At 42.1% G+C, this 22,304-nt stretch overlaps 1 protein-coding gene across 2 annotated transcripts in view; it reads left to right on the top strand.

Moving 5' to 3' along the window:
• Window positions 1-2,123: 2,123 nt before the first annotated feature.
• Window positions 2,124-22,304, top strand: part of NRIP1 (nuclear receptor interacting protein 1) — a 73,344-nt gene continuing 53,163 nt past the window's right edge. For both annotated transcript variants that reach the window (XM_058045685.1, XM_058045686.1), the window contains exons 1-2: window positions 2,124-2,200; window positions 8,879-8,963. The gene's annotated coding sequence lies outside the window, so the exon portion shown is untranslated. The remainder of the gene's footprint in view (window positions 2,201-8,878; window positions 8,964-22,304) is intronic.

Raw genomic sequence — 22,304 nt, 5'->3', positions numbered from 1 at the left:
GATTGAAATAGCAGATAAATTGCTGCAGTAATGAGAAAATTTCCTTTTCCCTAGATAACTCAGCTGCTTAGCATTGAAAAAAATTTGAGATGAAGATTCTTTGTGAAATAAAAAAATTAAGGATAATTTCTTTACGATCAAAATTTGCTAATGAGCCTATAATGAAAATGAAGAGCAAACCCATTCTTTTAATGGAAGTAGGATCAGGCTGTATTATGAGACATGTTCTCAAAAAGAGGCTTGTATAAACACTGTGACATGCAATGGCTTTAGAAAACGCTGCTGCATGTCTGGAAGAAAGTGGTTAAAAACACATGATGAAGTTAACCTAAATCTTTCATTGGCTTAAAAAAATAGGTCAAGTAATACATTACTAGCTCCACTCTAAGCCTGTACACAATCCGTACATTCCAAAGTGAAAGAGGTTTTGCTTAACATTCCTACATCTACTTTCATTCATGTTATCTCTCAGTTAAAATGTTTAGCTTTTCATAAATGTAACTCCCTTTTGCTTTCTTTAAAGTGGACATTCCTTTAATATTAATCCTTACTAAAAAGACGCTTGAGCAGATCATTTATTTTACCTGAGCTTTCAAACTAAAAGGTTGGCATGTGTTAATGCAGTAATTACCAGGCAGTTTATATGTGACTTGCAAACAAATTTGTTTCTCTTCCGTCAGTCTTTGACTCGCAGAAGTGAAGTATCATGGAGCGCTCTGCAGAGCTTTGGCAGACAGTGAGCGACACGTCGAGACGTTTGTCAAACACGGGCACACAGGAGGTGCGATGAAGGTCGCATGCACTTTGTAGCTTCGTTTATACAGCCAAGTTCAGCCTGTGTCTCTGCCTACTCTCTTTGGTGGCAGCAAAGCCTAAAGAACAACTTGACATTCAGTGCAATTTCTGGCAGCAGAGGTTTGGGGACGTCGCCTACCAAAACGTAGGGCTGACTCTTCTTGGGAAGCACTGCCCAGCTCCGTGTTGTTTTATATTTTATTTTTCCCCTCCCAAACTGTGTTTATTTGCCACGTGGGCAGAGAGCATGGCTTTGATCAGTCAGATGCTGAAAGCGCTTTCCCCGCCTGTCCTCCTTCCCCCGCGGCACAGGGAGCGCCGGGCGCCCTGGCAGGGCGGGCAGGGATGCTCCTCGCTCCCGGTACCCTGGGATAAGGATCCGTGCCGGGAGCCAGCAGGGATGCTCCCCGCTCCCGGTGCCCTGGGAGAATGGGGCCGGGGATAAGGAGCCGTGCCAGGAGCCGGCAGGGATGCTCCCCGCTCCCGGTGCCCTGGGAGGCTGGGCAGGGGATGAGGAGCCGTGCCAGGAGCCGGCAGGGATGCTCCCCGCTCCCGGAGCCCTGGGAGGCTGGGCAGGGGATGAGGAGCCGCGCCGGGAGCCGGCAGGGATGCTCCCTGCTCCCGGAGCCCTGGGAGGCTGGGCAGGGGATGAGGAGCCGAGCCAGGAGCCGGCAGGGCCGCGGCCAGGGCAGCGCCGCCCGGGAGCAGCCGCAGGTGCCGGGGCCGCTGCCCTCCCGTGCCGGGAGCATCCCGGCTTTTCCTTCAAAATAGCGGTACTAACAATAACAATAATAATAACAACAATAATAATAGCACTGGAGTTTCTAGCGCGTGTTATTCGGAGGAAATGCCGAAAACATAAGCTCTAAACCGATAAGTACCAGTAACACTAGCAGCGCCCACCCCCCCATTATTCCAAAGTAGCCAAAGGGGGAAAGAAAAAAGAAAAAAAAAAGCAACAACAAGAAAAAAAAGCGTTATTTTTAAGCCACTGCCGCTTTCATTAAGATACGGGTCCTCCGGTGCTGTCGCTCGTAAGTTTGTTTCCCGGGGGCTCCGCGACTTCAGTGAGATTAATTGGAGAGGGCAGGAGGGGATGGGATGCGCGTACGTGCGGCGCGGCCGCCCTGCCCTGCCCTGGCCGGGCGGGGCGGGGCGGGGGGCGCATCCCTGCTTCCCGCATCCCGCGCTGCCTCCTGCCGGGAGGGCACCAAAGGGTTAAGAAACTTGGCTGGAGAGATGAATGGCGCGGCGCGGGGAGGGGCCGGGCTGCGCCGCGGCGGGCGAGGTGGAAGGCGGAGAGGGAGGATCGCGGCTGCGGGTTAGGCTTTGAAAGTCAGCCTCGCAGGCATTGCAGCAGAGCCCCGAGCCGCGGAGAGCAGCGCAGCGGAGCTCGGCTCGCCCTGTATGTGCGCGGGGATGCGCGGGGCGGGGGGGACGCGCGGGCTCGGCGGTGGCGGGAGGGAGGCGGCGCGTCCTGCCCTGTCCAGCCCTGTCCTGTCCTCCAGCCGCGGGCACCGTCCGTCCGTCCGTCCGTCCGCCCGCCTCGGCTCCGCCAGCCGCCGCTCCCCCGGAGCTCAGCGCCGGGACCGGCCGCGGCAGCGGGGCGGCGTGCGGCCGGAGCGGCTGCGGGGGCTCGGGCAGCCCGCCCGGGAGGAGCCGCGGCGGCTGCGGGGTGAGTGCGGCGCTGTTCCGCCGGGGAAATGGCCGAGCGGGGCGGGCCGGGCCGGGGCCGCGCTGCCGGGCGGCGGCACCGGGGAACAATGCCGGGGTGAGCCCGGCGGCCGCCCCGCGGCACCCCCGGCGCGGGCGGAAAGTTTGCCCGGCCGCGGTGGGTTCGGGGGAGCCGCCGGCACGGAAAAGTTACTACTCCGTCCCCCCGGGACCCGCCGGCGTTTCGCCGAGCGCACGGCCGGGCCCCCCTTTGGGTGGGCCGGTGCCAGCGGTCCCCGGGGCCGGGCGCTCCCCGGTGCGCAGCGGCTGCGGCGGCGCGGCCTCGCTGCCGGGGCTGCGGGCAAGGCCACGCCGCCCCCGCCGCCTCCTGCCGGCCCTGGCGCTGCCCGCCCGCCGCCACCTGCGGGCCCGCAGCCAGCCCGGGGCTGCCGCCGCCGGCCCCGCTCGGCCGCGGCTCGGGCTCGGCTCCCTGCGCCCCCCAAAGATGCCTTCTCATCGCTCCGGGCTCCTTAGGGACGTCGCTGTTTCCCTTCTAGACTAAAGGTTACTTTTCCAGACGTGGTGTGGTTTTTTTTTTTTTGGTGTGTCCCCGAAGCCCTCTAAAGGTGAATTTTAAAATTTTTTCTTCCTCCCACTTCCACCCTTGGTTTTTCCCTACAGAACGTGTTGTTTGAGGCTCTTCTTTCGAAGTGTCAGTGGGTGATTAAGTTGGAAGGTAGTGAAACATAAGGAAACAGACTAGAGGCAAAACGGGGGCAGCGTTGTAGCGAGCAGACAGCCTTGTGTCTATGCTGCACCTCTCTTCTTCGGTCTTGTGTATCATGCTGATTTACTGGGCTTTTAATTTAAAGAAGGATTCAGATAAAATGCTTGACACATGTTGAAGGTGTTGGAAAAAACAAACAGTGGGATTCCTGGCTTTGGGATTATGTTGTTGTTAAGCAGGCTGAAGTGGAAATTGTCCTCTTTTGCCTCATCTCTCTGGAATCTGGAGACTATATTATTCCTCGTTTTATTTTGAGGGGACCTGCTGCAGTGTCAGACAGCTCACAGGCTGATTAGAATTTAACTGAGTCATGGCACTATAAATGTTCAGAGATACCGTAAAGCTTTATTTAACAAAGAGTGCGAATCCAATCTGCGAGGAGCTGTGGGGAGGAAGCAGTCACTTGTGGAAGGGGGGATGTGTATTCCTGAGCGAGCAGGGAACATTTTCTTTAATACACAAATGCGATTTGCTGCTTCCAGGGCTGACTGAACACATGAGAGAGTGACACATTAAGATGCCAGATGACAAAAGCTCTCTGAGCTGAGGATATCTTGTGGTTGGGATCAGATTTAATGGCATCTGAGTAATTTTGCTCTATGGGCACGAGTAGCTAACATCTTGGAAGGCAGAAGTTTTCATCAAGAACAGTGCTCAGGCAGCTTTGGGGTTTTTGCTTCTGTGTTCCCAAACTTGTGGTGGAGAAGTTTGACTTGTTGTTCTGTCAGTGGTTCTGAGATAGAGCTGACATGGACTCCAGAGCAAGGCAGCGAGTTAGTCATGAGTGAAATGTGTATGTAAGGGTGTTTGTGTTCTGAGTGTGCCGTGGAGGAGGCAGGGAGTAGTGACTGCTTGTTTTGGGCAGGGGTGAAATCTGACCTGCGCTAGACTGGCCTGTGCTTCTGGGTTATCTAATGAGCAGGAGCTATCAATGGCTTTCAGGTTTTTTAGGCCATGCATGCACAGAATACAGCATGCAGTCAAATGCCAAACCATGCTGGACTGAGGTTTTTGGGGTTTTTTCCCTTTTAGTCTTTTGGCAGAAAATTGCAGATGAAAACATGCTCTTCTTTTCTGCTTCCCATGCTTGTTTCTTTTTCTGAAGTGAAAGATGTGCTAACCAAAATTTATTACAGTCATAAAAACTATGTTGATAAAGAAGTAAAAGTAAATAATGTTTTTATATTGTAAACTTAAAAGGGTGATCTAATCACTGGCTGTATCACCTGCAGTGTTTGGGGTAAATTTGTCCTGTAAAAAGCATCAAGAAAAACTTCAAGTGATTCAGTTAATTCAAACATGACTTAACTTTATGATGCTCATATTTGCTTGTGGTTTTGCTTATTGCAGGATTTGCTTAAAAGAATTGACGAAGTCTTGCTTGCTTAAAGCTTATTTTGTCTCTTCAGAACAAACTTTATTTTTCAGGCTTTGAGCATTGGCAAGAAGTTTCTATAGTGCCAGCTTTATAATCACTAGCAGTGAGAGCTCTGTTAACTTTACCAGGGACAGTTCAGGCCACGGCTACAATAAAAGATAAACCCTGTTCTGCACGGTGCCAAGCACATGTATAAACTTGCCCAAGGCAAAGCCAGGGAGTTGCATTTCCCCCAGTCAGCTGTCCTGCTCCGGGGTTGTGCTTGACACCTCCTTGCAGAGCTGTCAGAGGAGACATGAAGACCATAAGATCTTTGGATTATTCTCTTAGAAGATAATAGTCTCTTCAGAGCTTACCTGTACCTCAAACCCCAAAAGTCTTGTTGGTTGTGGGGTCTTTTCCCTCTGAGTGAATGTGCAGGGAGTGGAGGGGATCCGGAAGAGAGCCTGGGGAAAGTGTGGGGATCCTAGCTGGGTGCCTGGTTTGGGGGCACAACCCCTTTTCCATGGGGGGCTTTGGTGGCCACCCCTCCCCTTGCATGGTGCTTGCATCATCTCCCACCTGCTGAGTGATGGGCTGGGTGATGAGCAGGGGGCAGGGTTAATAGGATAGCTATCCTGTGGATTAAAAAGCTTAAATACCCTTTTGGGACCAGAAGTGCGAAGTTTGAAGTATAAACCATTGCTGCTCAGGAGGGCAGGCAATGACAAACAAGCAGAAAGGTAGGTAGGGAGTGAAGCCTGAGCGAGAGGAGAAGGTGTGAAAGAATATGCATAAAAGTACAAAAAAGATAGCATAAATTTCACAGTCTGTCTAAACAGCCTTGAACTAAAGACAAAAAGGTTAATGGTAACAGCATTTGTGGTTTGCTCTTTCTTCCTGCCAACAGGCCAAAACGATAAGAGCAGTAACTCTGAGCTGTGCTGGCCTGCCTGCAGCAAACAGGGGGAGAACTGGGGGGAAGTGTTTAACAGGGTTGTGGCATTGCTTTTCCACATTTTGGTGTTAGAGATTCACTAGTTGCATTGGAAAAGACTGAATTAGAGAGCAGCGTACAAGGGTTGGCACCCAGTACTTCTGGGCGAACATCTGGGATCATGTGAAAACTCATGTGCTTCCCAGTGGGAAGATATTCCTTGGGAAAAGTGGGCAGAGAGACTTTTTTTAAAGAGGAATGCCTGCTCTTTAGGGTTTCTGGATTATTTATTTCAAATACTTGGAAATGCTCACAGACCTATTTAGCACTTGAAAGAATTAATTTGGTAATTTATTTGGCTGTCTGTTGCAGGTCACTTGGCTTGATTGTTGAAGAAGGAGAATAGAAACTAAAACTCATGTAAATAAATATTCATGTGTAGAAAGGGGAAGAAGCAGTTGCTAGACATCTTAGCTTGGGTCAAACCCCTCCTGGCATAGTCTTCTCATACTTAAATTGTTATTGGAGCTCATTGCTCTTGTTTAATTGCCTGTCTTGAGTGAAATTTTGTTTTCATACCACTTATTTCCAAATTGCCTTCAGCAGAGGAAAACCAATGTTGCTTGTAGACAAAATCAAGATTAAAAGCAGAAGCTACAGATCTTCTGTTTTAGTCACTGGTTTCTAAGACTGAGTTTAATGTAGGAGAGAAATTGGGTGTTGGGAAAGACTTCTGAGGGGATGATCTTCCTCCTCTCAAGAAAGGAAGTTGTGAGGGAGTCCTTGCAGAGAGATCAGGTGCTAGATGTAAAATGTGTTCCAGTCTTGGATGAAACTATTATTTGAAAACAAGTAAGGGAGTATTTAATTTGCCCCAAAAATAGTCCATGAAGTTCTGTGTTGAAATGTATCCAAGCAAGTAAATCTTGCTTATGGATCTTACATCTTGCTCACAGATGAACCATATTTTTGTTCTCATTGGTCCTGGAGTTGGTATTGTTGTTATGATTTTTTTTCCATAGCAAACTTTTAAGATTCATATCTACCTGCTTTCTGCTTCTTCTCTGTGCCCCATCACTGTGAAAAGAGAGGGGGAAGGTGAACTGCAAAGGCTTTTCAGTGATGTCAAAAGCAGGGCTTGCCTCAGATGTAGGAAGAAATGATGGTTCTTGCCCCAGGAGATGGCCTTGGTGGTGGTGTTTGTGTTATCACATACCCTGCTTTTGGTAGTCCATGAAACAACACAGATCAACATTCCAAAAACTATAATGTGTGTAAAGTGAGTGGTTCAGATGCAAGGAGTTTGGGAATAAAATATTACTCTAGAAAAGTTTTTCTTTTCTCTTCAGTTTTTAAAACCTACTGAAGAAATACGGATTTTTTTCCCAGAAGTAACAAATTCTGTTATTGTCTTTTCTCTAAACTCTCATAAACCTTTTGTAGTCACTTGGAATAATACAAAAACGACTGTTGAATGCTGACCTAAAGGAAATCCCATCTATACATGGAACCTTGATGGCAGTACTGTATGGAGTGTGGTTTTGTGTTTGTTCTGTGTTTTTCCCTACTACATAGCAATCTCTCTTCTCCTGGAACTAAGAATGACTAAGTTCAAAACATTTCGTCTACGTCTATAGTACAGAGCAGTAATTTTGGATTTTTCTTTTAACTGTTTTAAACTATTTTTCTCAAATTCAGATGGCTTGTTTTTTTTAATAACGCTGCTTTCTTCTGCTTTTTGGGACCTCTTGTCCTGTTTTTCATTGCCTATAAAAGATTCCAGATCCAGCTTGTTTACCCTTTCAGTAAAATGGAATTGAGAAGGCTTTGAACTGTGTTTGTTTATTTGCATCTTTGTCACTGTACCTGTCATTTCTCTGTTAATTTCTACTGTGATGGTAGATCTTTGTTCCTCCCCTTACTAAATACAAATTTTGAGGACTGCACCCCTTCTGTGGTGCAACTTACCTTTTCATTTTGTTATCTGTGTGGAAGAATTATTTAAAATAGTGTCTGCATGTAGTATTCCAGGGTATTTACTTATTTTTCAGCTTAATTGGCTCTATTGTTGGGCATCTTTTGTTGGGTTTTGGTGCTGGCAGTAGCCCAGCATGCTGCTGTCATTTCATGTCCCTGCAAGCTTTGAATAGGTGTTTTTTTTGGATGATGACCCGTTGATCAACACCTGTACCTCTTTTTCTAGTTAGCAAGCACATTGCAGTGGTCAGAGTTGGATGTTTTCTCTAATCTGGCTTGGACCCAGGTGGTTTTGTGGAGGGGGAAATGCTCAGATGTGCCCCAGCACACACACTTCCCACTGTTCCCCTCTATCCTACCCACCTGGACCCACCTGCAGGGTCCTCCATGCTAGAGAAATTCTGTGTTTAAAAAGCTTTTGTAAACATTTTTTGTGGGAACGGAGGCTAAAGGTGTTGAAATAAGGAGAGGAACTCTCCTATTGCCGAGCAGAAGGAGGGAAGGGAAAGTTCAGCTTAGTGGTGGGGAAAGTATCTTCTTTTTAATTTTTTAAAGTGTATTTTATTGTATCTAAAGTTGACTCCATGCATAATAAGCTTGCTGCTTTGGTGATAGCCAAAAAAAGACCTTTAATAGTGAGGCTTGTCACAACAACAAGGCTGAAATAGTAGAAATAAGAATGATCTGGGCTAGCTCTAAGTTTACAACCTTTAACAAAATTTCACTTAAGAATAATGGACAAGTGCTGAGAAGAGCTTTTAAGGTTGGGATTGTAATGAATAACATTCTCTAACTAAAACAAAATAGTGTTATATACTATTCTTAAATCTCTCAAAAGCAAATATTACAATTTCTGCTCGTTTATTTTCTTTTTGAACAAATTTTGTTGCATTTAGCCACCTGTTATACTATACTCTTGTCTTTTCCTTATGTATATGTAAATTAAGAGACGCTCTTTAAAAACTGATTTTGATGTTCATAGGTGCAAGTTTGAAGTGTTAAGCGGTAACCACTACATAGGAAGGAGGGCTTTCATGTCACAGCTGTTTTTTGAATGAAAGGAAGGAAAAGAGGATTCTGGCTTAGAGTTGAATGTGGATTTTGTTCTTGCAGAATAATGTCCCTTAGTACAAGTCCAGACACCATGAGTTGTTTCTACTAGTTTTACTCATGGTTCTGTCTGGAAGGTTTTGATTTCTGAGATTTGGAACTACGTTTTTCTTCTGATGTGAAAATGTTATTTGCTGTTTGTACTAAACAAAATAAAGCATTGCTCTCGTTACACCAACAGTAAGAAAGTAGATCAAGGCATATTAGGTAGGAAAGAATGATTTGCAGAATTTCATAGGGCAATTTCTGCTGTTCTTTTCAGATCAAGCATGAAATTTTTGAGGAAGACAATTACTGCATCCTTGGACTCCTGAAGGAAGAGCTTTCCTAATGGAACCACATTCAAGGTAAATGATTTGTTTGGGTTGTTTACCTTGTCTCTTTGGTTTGGAGTTTGTTCTTTGTCTTGCCGAAGCTGTCAGACAGCTGTGTGCCTTGTATAAGCCTTTTAGGATTATAATATGTTTTGAAGTGATAAATGTTCAAGTTAATCCCTCTCTTTTACTGTAAGACTTGGGTTTCTTTTTAATATGTGTGCTGATTAAAGAAAAATAAGTATTTTTGTAACATCTGAACTTTTTGTGTGTAATTTGCTGTTAAGTTCTGGAGATTTAGCCCACCTGTTTGGGAAGTAGCTAGATAGTGAAGAACTTGATTTACATGTAATTTCAGAGTGAAAGAGAAGATTAAATAACACTGTGTTACCATCTCTGTTATTTTTTAAATAAAACAGCTCCAAATTGAGCTTGTGTGGCAAGGGACCGTCACAGTAAAATCATTATTAGATATTACATTACAATGGCTTGTAGACATTTAGCATCGCTGTCATTTGGTTCAGATCTGCTCCCTTGGTTCCCATTTCCTAAATCCTATTTCTCTTTGATACCAGGGAATAATTCCCTGAGTGTTGTCCAGTGATTGCTTATGTGTATGCACTTTGGTTTGTGAGTCATTTTATTCACTTGAGTAGCCCCACTGTCCTCGGTGGGCCTGCATGCGTGCCTAAGAACTTGAGAATGCTGATGAGCATAAAGAATACAATTTGAGCATGTAATGGTTGACAAGCAGTTGTTGTTTTGTTTCTTGTCTCTCTTAGGACTCATTTGCATTGCCTCCAGTGGCAACTTTTGTGAGCATTAGTAGGGAAGGTCTAGAAGCTGGAGGCAGTCATACCAAATCCCAGCCTGCAGAGCTTCCTCATATCCGCTGTAATGACACAGATTGCAGATGCAGGGATGTGTTTTTCTCTTATTTTTAATAATTCCATGCGTTGCCTGACTTTACTCAAATACAACATTGGTCTGTGTAGTGCTGTTTGAGCATCTCCAACACAATAGAATATAGCCAAGTGAAATAACTAGAAAAATATATGCACTTTTTAAATTGTAGGGATCTGGATTTAACCAGAATCAGTGCTTTGGAAATAACCAGAAATTGAGATTAGAAATCTTTTTTTTCCCCCACAATGTTTTTTCTATTTGACTTTTCAAAAGAAAGAAGTTGAATGTTGCTGTAGTGCAACATTCAAATTCTTATAGTTGTCTGAGCAATTGTATTTACAGAAAAGTTAATGGTATTACTTGCTGGTCTCAGAATCAGTAAGACAGGCACTTTGGAATTAAAACATAATTAATTAATTAGCAATTTAAAACTGGAGAATTGTTGTGATCAGCAGCAGATGGTCTCTTATACAGCTTTAGTAGAACTTAGTGGACAGTGGCTTTTGTGGGAACAAGCCCTTTGAAATCTTTCACATCTTCAGAGTAATTGAGAGCTTTGGTTCAAGATTGTTTCCTGTGTGTAAAAGGAATTCCATTTAGTCAGAGTTCCAGAAGCATGAACTCTAAAGAAGGATGTTCAACTTGTCAGTAAGGTGGTCAAGTTAAAGATTTGAGAACATGTTTGTCAGTGTACACATAGCTGGTAATCTCCACAGAGTTTGCATTCTGTTTTCTGTTTCTAACCTATATTATAAAGCAATTATGGGCAGTCATTGTTGTTTTTTTCTTTGGAGTGGGGAATAGGTTTGTTTACTAGTTATGAGCATTAATTGTGGAATACCTCTGTTGGTATACCAAGCTTGCTTGCATGCATAAATAGCTTCGTTGTGGAGTCCAGTAGTGTCTTGATCAGAGGTTTGTTTTTGTCACTGGGATTAGAGTTCTTGTTTAAGTCAGAGCTCTGGACCCTTAGGGTAGACTTTCTCCAAAAGAGTGCTGCTTTAAAAACATATCTGCGGGCCTTGTTGGTGCTGTGTAACCTTTGTGAATTAGGAGATAGTGGAGCAGAAGGCAGCCATGCTTTAGTTGAGCTTGCATAAGAGGAAAAGTGTGGAGCTAGAATGAATAAATTATGTCTTTGTTTAAGTCTGTGCAAGTCTGAGAAACTTCAAAGGATGCAACTCACCTGGAGATGCATATGAGAATTACATACTAATAGTGTGAGTATCTTGTCAAAGGAACAAGATGGTGACTCAGTGTGAGGAGGGTTGGCAGAGGCAGCCTTTAATTGAGGAGAAATTGGTCACTGTAAACCAATTATGTCTTATTTTTAATGATGGGTTTCAGAGAATAGCAAATGAGTGCAGTATGATCTTGGCTGATAGCATGTGCTTTTCTTGTTGGATAAAAACCCAAAAGCCTGAGGATATGAAGTTGCTTGTGGAAGTTTCACTTTTTTTTTTTCCCTCACCCTCCTCTGAAGAGGAAAAATATCTGGCATGTTCCACTATGCCAGTGGAAGAAACTCCACTTTTTTTGTTGTGAAACTGATCAGTGTTTGAACATATTTTGTCTTTGGGGACTAACACAGGGGTTGGTAACTTGCAAGGTAGAGAAGCATCCCTCACTCTTTCTGCAGCTCGGCATTTAATATTAAAAGCAAACTTTTAGGTTTAACATATTTGAACTTGTACTAGATAGGGTTAATAGGCTAGAACAAAAGGTCAAAGCATAAGGCATTAGGCTTAATTAAGGGAGAGCAAGAGTGGCGGGAGTATGTGACAGTTAAATGGGTTTCCCACAGACTAATGTCTGTTACAGTGCAACCATGCCTCAACTTAAGTGGGTTATTTTGTGCAAAGGGCAGCCTCGATTAGCAGTTTGACATGCCAGACGTTTCTGGCCAATCCCATCTGTTTTGGAGGTTAAAAAGCATACCTTTATGAGCTGATAGATTGATTTGTGTGCCCGTCTGGTAAAGATTAGGAGTCCAAGGCCGATGCTGTAAATGCCAGTTATAGAATATTGTACTTTCTTCGCCGCTCTTTGTTTGAACTGTGGTGCAATGGGGCCAGCAGCTCCACAAGTGACCGCACACACGGCAGGGTGAGAGCTGGGAACCAGAAGCACTCGGGGAGGAACATTTCCTCCTTGCTCCTCCTTGCTCAGGGCTGTTTTGAATGGGAGGCTTTGGGCGTTCCGCAGCGCTTTCCTTGGAAGGGGAATCTGGTTTAGCACATTCCCACGTCGGGCTCACACCTTTACCTTTCCTTGCTGCTGCCCAGAGCTCACCTGTCTCAGCACGAGCACTCCTGCAGTTCCAAGCACAGCTGGCTGCAGGACAGTTTTGGTACGTGAAAGGTTCCAGCATTTGTCTGAACTCATTATGCTGCCTGTATCCTTCCTGCTCTGCTGTTGAACTGGGACGATACATGCGTATTCTGTTGTTTTTCCTTTGTAGCTCTTGCTTTCAGGATAGTTTTTCTGATTGTGTCATGAGGTTGCCTTAGAAGCCTAAAATAAAATAGGTAGCACAATAAGTCTTGACTGTGTTTCTCGTCATCTTTATGACTTTGTAAAGTCAAAGCTACATTACTATTAATATAAGACTATTAATAAATCGTTGATGCAATAAAACTGTTTTTGATAATGTTCAAGGTTCATACACAGTTGAAGGTGATTATCCTATTTTAAAATCAAGTAGAGGTCAGACTGTATTGTAAGATAACTGACTGTGGCCCAAATGGTTAGTGATGGCTTCAAGTCAAATGACAGTCGTCCTCACTTTAAATATATACATGGCATAGAAATAAATTGTTAATTATATTGCATTTTATATAAGATGGTGATTAACTTCAGTTGCATTTTGTGAAAAGCAGGGAGATATATGCCTTGACCTGAAAGTCATGCTTAAAGCTCTAATTTTTAAGGCACTGTTTAAGGATTCCCTGTTCTGTCTCTTTTCCATTCAAGCAGTGACACTTGTAGCTAAATATAACTGAGACGTATTAGAGACAAATTAGCATTTGGCACCCTGCATTTAGCATTTCTATGTTAATTTTTAGAAGTAGTCACCTGTCTAAAGTTTCTTGGTTTTCTCCTTGCAAATGTGATTATCTTTCCCTTCTTCATTTAAAGGAAAATGAAATTGGATGATAGCAATGATATGCTATTCACACTGAAAAGATTCCGTATATCTGAGTTACATTTTTTCTGTGGCAGCTGTGACCTGTTCCTAAAGAGATTTCCTAATTTGCCAGTAACTTGTCTTCACTTTAGGAAGCTCTGTAAGAGCCATCCTAGTTTTTCTTTTTTTCTTGTGAATGTCTCTTCTTTTTACTTCTCTTTGAAATGCCTAGAAATATTTACAGTGTCCTTTAGGATGAGCAAGGCAACATCATTATCTTGCAGTTTATTTAGTAACATGGAGCTGAAATGGGCATATGCAGCATCATGTTCTCTGTGGAATAATATCTATTTAAATGATTTGGATCTAATACATATTTACATGAAAAAACGTCTTGCCCTTCTCTGTGGGGAGAGAAGGTGAACAAGCATAAATTTTATAATACTCATTGCTTCTCTTGCACTAAATCACACTTAAATTGTAGAAGGTTGCTGGCTTGAGAGTTGTATAAAAAGTGCTTTGCTAGTAAAGTAGAATGCAGGGAAATTTATCTAATTTAATAATAAGAAAATGTTGTCAGCTGCAGTGTATCAATATTGGACTGCCTAAATCCTAAAGCTGTACTTTAGATTTTTGTATATGTATATTTGTAATAATTTCATGGTTATAATACACAAAATGTAGTCTTGAAATGATCCATCAGTGCAGTGTGCATGTGTGCTCCATTCTGGCTAATTTGATTGCTATTGATCATATCTGAGCCATTATCTAATATCTTAGGAATGGATGGACTGTGTCTGTACTTTTCTGCTGTTTCAGGGCATGTCATGTTTTATGAAGTTTCTTGCAACAGTCATTGTTAAAAAAGTTTTTTGTAATTGCTGTTGGAGCATTATTGGCATTTCCCACTCTAAGTGTAGCATGGATGAAGCAATGAAGGTGTTCATGTAGCATTCTAAAAGTTGCAAACTTGTCAGCTTCCCAAGTATAAAAGCACTATACCAAATCTTCAGTAGTTCTCAGTGATATGGATGTATTTTTTAAAAGTGTATTTTATGTTGTGCCTTTCATTTAGAATATTCTAAAACATTTGCATGAGGTGTTAATACAGCTGGATTGGCCATTAGGCATTAGAAACAATTCTGAAGTGTCCATTGCTTTCAACTTTGCATGGTCCTCAAAAAAAAAGAAGGAATGGACTCTATCTTTGGTGTTTTAGAGGATTTGCTTTTTTGATCTAATTGATGAAAAGTGAGTACTTGATTGATATCCCTGACCCTCTGCAAAGTGGGTTAGAAAGATGCTGCACAATCCTTGTGAACTGGCCGACTATGGATTTCTCCTTATTTTAGATTTCCATACTCTTTGACCTTGTAGTTGTTGACTTTGGTCTGGAACAATTTCAAAGTCATGTAAATGAATGTAATTAAGGTATTGCTTATCATCCCAGAGAGTTCACAATGATGCTTATTGGCTAGAAAGGTTTGTTTACTTAATATGGAAGGTTAATAGAAGGTTAAATTTTACTGTGTAAAATGGCTTCATAATGTTTTTATTTAGCAGCTGAAGAAAATAGTGTTTGAAAAGGCAAATAATAGTTTTATTTGACCTCCATGTGTTTCCTGGAGCTTGCATTATTGGGAAGATTTATCTTCATTGCATAGTCTTATTACAGTTTTCCTTTCTCCTTGTTTTACAAAGGGAACCTCTCAGAACTATTTGGAGGCCTTTGTGTACAAAGGAGCTACATTAAGGAAGGAAGTGCAAAAATGTTTGACAATAATTGCTATAAGTAGTCCATCCACTTCCACCCTGTCTTTTGTTCCCCCTCCTTGTTTTTGCCAGAATGAGATTCAGGCTTTGTTCTTTGGTGCTCCTTTTGTCTTTATTCCCACTGCTGCAGAAATACAGTGAGAAAGCAGCATGAAACAGCAGGGAAGAACATCAAGATACTGGTTTCTGCCTTCATTTCTCAGGCAACAGGAAGAGCTGGGCCTAGGCCTCTATTTTCTTGCCAGTAGCCTTCAACTTTGTTTGACTGTAGTTGTTTTGCTTATCATTTATGGAAAAAAATTGCTTGCCTGAGTGGGTTGTTGTTTTTTTTTTTTTTTTTTTTTCTCCCTCCACTCAGGAGTTTTTGTAGTTGGCAAAGAGACGAGTACGTGACAAGTGTCATACTAAACAGAAGAAAAAGACCTCAAAAAACTTTTTCCCACACCTTTTTCATCTCATGGTGTTTTCCTAGGATTGCAGCTTCCTGATGGAGAAGCAGACATCCCTGCTGGCTTGGGGGGTCCAAGCAAGGGTGTTCTGCCAGTCCTGCAGTGGACAAACCTATGTGAAACGTGGACACAACTGTCTGCTCAGATTTCTGGATCCATTTGGGCAACAAGGACTGCTGGCTGTGTTTACCTTTTATTGCAGAGCACTTGGTTTTTGTCATTTCTCTCATCTAACAAGAGAAGCATTTGGGCTCCTCACTGTTGAGGTAGCTAACTTTCTTCTGGTTACTTGAATTTTATATGCTAAAGTAATTATGCAAATGAGAATATCCTTCAAATGCTCATTAATTCAATAGGTAGTCTTATTTGATTATTTCTAGATTGTGGAGATACTCAAACTCAAAAGCACCCCTTGCCCTCCCTAGTTTTTGCAAAAGCTGAAGGTTTCAGGTTCTATTCTCTTCTTCCAGAGTGTGAAGATAGGACAGTAGCTTGTTTTCTCTTGAATTTATATTAACAACCATAAATTGAAATGATCTAAAGGTGCTTTCAGAAGGTGGATAGCAAAGTCTCTTTGGGTGAGATGTGAGAAAGATAAGCTAAAGTTCAAAACCAGAATATAATGATCCAAAAGGTTTGGGGGTGTTGGGGAGGTAGAACACCACAGATAAGTGTGAAATCCTTCAGTTTTGAAATCAGGAGTGGTGCTATTGAGTGCTCCAAGTCCGTCTCCATATGATCTTGAAATTTCACCAAATTTCAAGATCATGTGTTAAAGTCCTAGAACTCCCAGAATAATGGTTCTCTAGAGGTGCATGGCTATGGGGAAGAAAGGCAAAACCAGCAGAAAAATCCCTGTAATTGTTACTTTGGATTCTGTTTATGAAAAATAAGAAAAGAATCTATGCATCTTTGCCATTCACTTTAACTTAGCTAACATACTAAAAGCAAAACTGCTCCAATCTGGTAAACAGTGGCCATGTAAGAATGCAGAATTTCTTGAAAAAAAATCTCCTCTTGCCTCTGGAACTCCAAAGGATTGTTTCAGCAATCTGCCCTGGTCTTCTGACTTACCGATGTTTAGATCTCTGCTGACTTAAATTTTATCCTGCTGCAAAATAAATGCAAAAAGACCATTTAATACACTGTGCTGATAGTATTTTGTAACCTCTCTGCACTCCCTCACATAGGTTTAACTGTTGAGATGAAAAGATAACAAGGTTGTGCAGTATCACATTTGCTGTTTACTGAACTCTGGCTCGTCTGTAGATTACAATATCAAACATGAAAGTTTGAGCGTGTCTGGTGGATACAGCTCTTGAGCACAGCTGTCTGGAGTGCTTGCTCACAAACCTTTTTTTTTTAAAGCTTGTTTGTCATATGCCCAAGGCTATCTGAGCATGCATATGACCCAACTGGTTTTTGATCTGAAATGCATAAAAGGTCACTTTGCTGAACTTTATCTTCTGGACCTCAAGTTTTACCATTAGTGATACTCTACTGTGAATTTCCTACATGGAAAAAAGGATCTGTTCAGTGTGCCCTTCAGGCTTTCCAGGCAATTTCACTTTTGCCTTACCCTGCTCTGCTTTTGTTTTCAGAGTATTCTAACACTTGACAGAGGAAGTGAACAGTATTTGGACACTATTTTTGGGGTAATGCTGAGTATTTTGGGTTGCAGTGCTGTATTCCTCTAGCTCTGATGTCTTGTCCAGGCAAATGTCAGCTGTATTCTGTCTCTGCAAAACTGAACCTGAGCATTAAGGCAGGTCTTAAAATACCCTCTTTCTGCTGATGATCACACCACTTCTGTGTCTTCTACCTTATGACTTTGTTGTTACTTTTTGAGGAAAAATTGTGCATGCTTCACAAGACACCAGGAGCACAAAAACAATCAAATTTCCTCTGTTCTGGCCTTCTGGGGATATCATAGGCCACTGCTGCTCTGCTTCTTAAGTAGATTTGGAGCCTCTGATACCAGTTACTCTTCTGGATAATGGACTGTATGAATTTAACATATAAGCATGCTCACCTCCCTTTCCTGTCCTCTGTAAAGGTCACTGTACAGGAGGGAAAGTTGAGTCATGGGCTATAAACACTTGGAGGTCTGCTATCTGATCTAATTTTTGTTAGCTTATTGCTTGGTGCTGTGGCAGGTGGACTTTGTCAGGTTTATCCGTGGTGGTGCTGCTGACCCTGGTGACCTGCTCCATGCCTGAGCAGAAGGTCCCTTCCCTGCAGGGGGATGGCACAAATCAGGCTGTGTCATCTCCTCACTCACTTCTGGACCTTGCTGAGCAGAGAGAGTTGCTTGGAGGTGCAGCTGTCCAATGGGTAGTTTTTCTTTTTTTTTTTTTTTTTTTTTTTTAATCTAAAAACTTCCCCATATCCCATGGACATCATCTTCAGGATTCAGAAAACTTTGGCAGGTTGTCCTGCATTGTAGAAATAGCAGTGGTTGTTGAAATAATTCAGGAAAGTAATTTAAGATACTGCAATATTTCTGAATATTGCAGATGTCTTGTAGATAGGAGAAAGACTATGTGAAAGAAGATGTAAAAAAAAGGTATAGTAGAGCTGGTGATACTGGGAACAGCAAATACTTCTAAGAGTGAGTGAGAGGCAAGTAATGGATGGGAACCAGTTTTACAGTTCCTGAACCCCTTCCATCTGTCTGGGATGAAGCACTTACTGTGATCAGCTTTTTAGGTGTTTTCAATTTAGGGTTTGTGTTTTGTTGGTTGGTTTTCAATCCCAGTTTAGATTCTGAAGTTAAGATATCAATCAAATCACCTCAGACATTCTTGTTTGGAAGAATTAGGGCAAAAAGCCACTTTCTGGCATAATTGAACTTGTAGTGATGCAATTTACTTGTAGAAATTTTAGGGGGAAGAATGTATTGATAGAAGTTTGGGAAGGGAATTGTGTTTATTTTGCATGCTTTTGAATCTTTCTGGTAAGTGAGAGCCTTATTCTTTCTGGGTAAAATAGGTCTTGCTTGTATGGATCAAATGTGAAATTTTTTAAGTATCATTTGTGGAAAAATTGTTTGGAAGCTACTTATTATTTTGAGAGTTCAAATAATGCAACGCTCTTCAGTTGTAGTACATAGAAATGAGATGGAGAAACAAACACATGCTTACCTTTCAGCCTGCATAAACAGCCTTGCTAATTAAGATAAGGGCAAATACCCTTCCTAGTTTCCTTTTTGATTTAATCATTAGACTACATTAAAAATGTGTAAACATAATTCGTAAACTCACTTTCCTGAGTTCTGACTCCCTGTACATGTGCTTGTGTGTTTCTATATTTGTTATTTACAAGTGAGTCTCTTAAGATAGGTAGAAATAGCTGGTAATTACCAAAGTGAGATCACAGAAGAGAAGAAGAAGGTGTAATATCTGTGCTTTTATTAGCTCTCCTTGGCTACTTCGTGTGTGCTCTTCAGTCTTGGCAGATTGCTCATGTGTAATGTGGAGAACACGTTTTTGTTTGGAAATGCAGAAGTTTATTTGAGGAGTTCAGAGGCCATGCTGTGGCTGGGAGACTTGTCTGGATTTGACCTGCCCTGGGTATTTTGATATGCTGTGGTCTGTGGGCACAGCTTCCTCTCAGTTTACAAGTGCTGTTTACCACTCCTTGGGACTACACACGTGAATAACAGAAGTCTGAACTAATGTCAGATTAAATTTTAGTCCACAGGAATTGCTCACTGAGCATCTTATGAAAAGTTTCTGGTTAAATCCCTCCTCCCCTACCTTTTAATCACCATTACATTGTTTTGGTTTTTTTTTTCCCCAGCTGTTTTTAAGTGGAATGGGAAGAGCTGGCTTAGTCTAAAGCAACTTACTACTCCTGAAATAGTTCACACTGACATCAGTGGTTGTCTGAAATCTGTTTCCTTTCATAAGATTTGTGATGTATACAGACTTTGCAGGTACAAGACCCTTCTAAATAAAAGCATATAAACAGGCTTGGGTTAAAATTGTCACACTTGTGAGCTAACATAGCTAAAGCTGTAGAATTATTTTTGGTTAAAAGACCTGCCAGAAGGTATAGTTATGTATTTATCCTATGAAGTCTGGTGGGTTTATTTTCTTGGAGAGATACTGTCAAGCCTAAGTCTGGGCTGGTTACTTTATGGAGGAAGGCAGGTATGCTTATTTATACTCTTTTCCTTGAAAGTTGGGGAACAGCTGTGTTTTCCTTTCTTTTTAAGCCTTGCAGCATTTAATGAGATGGCTTTAAGTCATCATCTACTGTGACAACAGAAAGTGCAGTAATAGCATGCCTGCTGTAGGAAGTTATGGCTCTTGCCCTGTAAGTGCTGTGCCCTGTTCCTCTCTACAGGCTCCCTATCCTTGTGTATTTTTTTCTGCTTTTAGTGGGAAAGGGTGGGATGCAAACCTGTGGCAGGCTGACTTCCATGTCCTTGCAGCCTTCAGTGGTGGAACAGACTCAACAGGGATATCTGGGCAGAGAGAGGGTGAGAAGTGTCCAGACTCAAGTTTAAAAATTAATCTAGGAAGGACATTCTAAAAATAGGTTTGAGCATGTGAACATATAGCTGTGAGAGAGGGAACGTGAAATATTTTGTTCCTAAAAGAGGCTTTTTAAAGGGATAGCTGTTTGCATCTCTTTCAACATGCCAAATTTCATGTTTCATGCTTAAAAATATTTATTTTGTTTTTAAGGGAAGCCTCTCCGGGTTTGCTTTCAGTGCTTCCTGCTCTCATAAGTTTTGACACTGAGTGTGAGAGAACATCAGGCTTAAATGGGGCACACCTGAATTCAGGGGAAATAGCCCCACTGCCTGCACCAAGTGAGCTCTGTTTTAGAGGTAAAGGTTGAGCTTGTGACCATTTCACACTGTTTCTAATATGCTAGCTAGCATTTGTTTTAATTGTTCCATTTAATAGCTACATTGCAGTAAATATGCCTTTTCCAAGGGGGAGTCACTCCCTTAAACCCATACCAGGTACTGATTTCAGGGGGACCTTACATGAAAATTGGTGAAAATGTAGGGTCCTATTGTGGCTTGTGTATTATTCTTTCCTTTTGCTGGGAGGACCTAGGGAACAAGTGATTCCACCCCCAGTTCTAGCTGTGGTTTTTATTTCCTATGCTAATGAGTGTTTTGTAACACAGGAGCACAGAAATGGTGGCTGGAAATAGCACTCAGTTGTGTTTTGGAGCAGAAAGCCACATGCACACACTGAAACAGGGTAAGAACGGGAGTGTTAAAATTTGACAGGCTAAAATGTCTGGGGTATTAAGTTGGCCAGAGCATCCAGAAGGGAAGTCTGTGACAAGAGAGCCATCCCAGGGTCCCACAGGCTCATGCCAGCATTACTTCAGTTGAGCACTGACAAACACCTGGTTTTAGTTGAATGGAGACAATGGAATACTTAACATTACTTAATATAAATTAACATTATAACTTAATAATAACTTAGTATTCTATTTAACAATAGAATATTTAACAATAAAACTGGAAAAAGACACTTGCATAAGACTAGCAGGAAGGGCAACATCTTTGTGGCAGTGCATTGCATGAGATTAGCCTGTGGAGGAAACAGGACAAAACCAAGGTCAGGTATGACAACAGGTAACCCTCTCACCAGACAGGAAAAAAATACTTTTTCCATATTTAGGAAAAAATAGAGCAAATAGCCTTTATTTTGGTTTTTATGTTTATGTCTCTTCTTGCTAGACTTGGAGATTATAAGGTGTTTTAGTCTGAGAGATTAAAGTGCCTCTCTTACTTTAGCTTATCATGTGGAGGCAGAAGCTCTGCTACCTGTGTGAGTGACTGGTGCAGCCAGAATTCAGTCCTACCAGTGGCACTGGTCTAGCCCCCAATAAAGAATTTTCATTTTAAATCACTGTCAAATAATAAGAGATTTTGCTGGCATTGCACATGTGAGGGAAAGCTCCGGCATATTCACTTAATTAGATATGGAAATACAAGGGAATAGCAAGAGTGACTCCTTACAGATCAAGACAAAGTTCTCAGATTGATACTAAGCTCAGTTTCAGTCCTGCCACTTCACTGGTGCAGGCAGGGCTGTGGTATTGCCCTCATGGGAGCAGTTTTAGAGACATGCAGTTATTTGTCATATTAAAAGTGTAAATGTTGGTGCCGTCTTCATTTCCTGAGCCCACTGCAGGATGAGAAAATAGTGGTGCTACTGCTCAGAGTTGGAGAGCTGGGGGATGTCTGAGGAAAGCTTCGCATGAGAACACAAGTGGAAGTGGAGAGACTGAAAATGATGATTATTTTACACATTTTATTGCTGTCTCTCTACTCAGTAGGCTCACCTGAGCCTCCTTGTAGGTAATCAAGAACAGCAGCAAGAGCTGGGTTAAGCAAAAGTTAATAAATTAAATGAGTAACATATGTTAGGTGATTCTCTGAACCAAAAGGTGACTGTTGCTTCTCAGGGACTGTGTCAGTGTTTGAAGCTTTCTGAGCCCTCTTGATTTTGTCTTCATTTTCCAGTTTTATTTATTTTTAGCACTTCTCCAAAGTAAAGAAAACACAAATAGAGAATGTTTCTGAATCAGGTTTATGAGATACTGTGCTCCAGTTTTGCTGAAGGAAATTTTATTTAAACACAAGCCCTGACTCATCAGTTTTACATTGTTTCTTTGTGAAACAGAACTCTGCCATGGTTAATACATTACTATTCTAGCTTAGTATTGGATGAAAAGGCAGATATTGCTACAGTAACTTCTGAATGCATCTCGTAATCAAAACTAATTCAAACAAACAAAACCAACTCACAAAACGAAAAAAGAATTTACAAAGACCACTCATTTCCACCTTTAATCTGTGCAGCTGATTAGCTGTCTGCATTAGGAATTTCCGTAGGCAACCCCTGGTGTTCAAGAGCTTTGCTCTGAAGACTGCAGGGGACCTATCACAAAGTATTGATGCATTTCTGTTAGTGCAGGAGTAGAAAAAGCACAATTGGATATTTCCAAATCAGAAAAACATTTTGAAAAGTCTTAATAGTTTATGAACATTTTGGTGACTAAAAATATGTGTATAAAGTCACGGAATGTCTTGATTTGGAAGGGATCCATAGAGTTTGCTGAGTGTGAGTCCCTGCTCAT

This window comes from Melospiza georgiana, chromosome 2 (assembly GCF_028018845.1).
Source record: "Melospiza georgiana isolate bMelGeo1 chromosome 2, bMelGeo1.pri, whole genome shotgun sequence".
Lineage (NCBI taxonomy): Eukaryota > Metazoa > Chordata > Aves > Passeriformes > Passerellidae > Melospiza > Melospiza georgiana.
The sequence above is the reverse complement of the archived record's forward strand: the minus strand, read 5'-3'. Positions and strand labels throughout refer to the sequence as shown.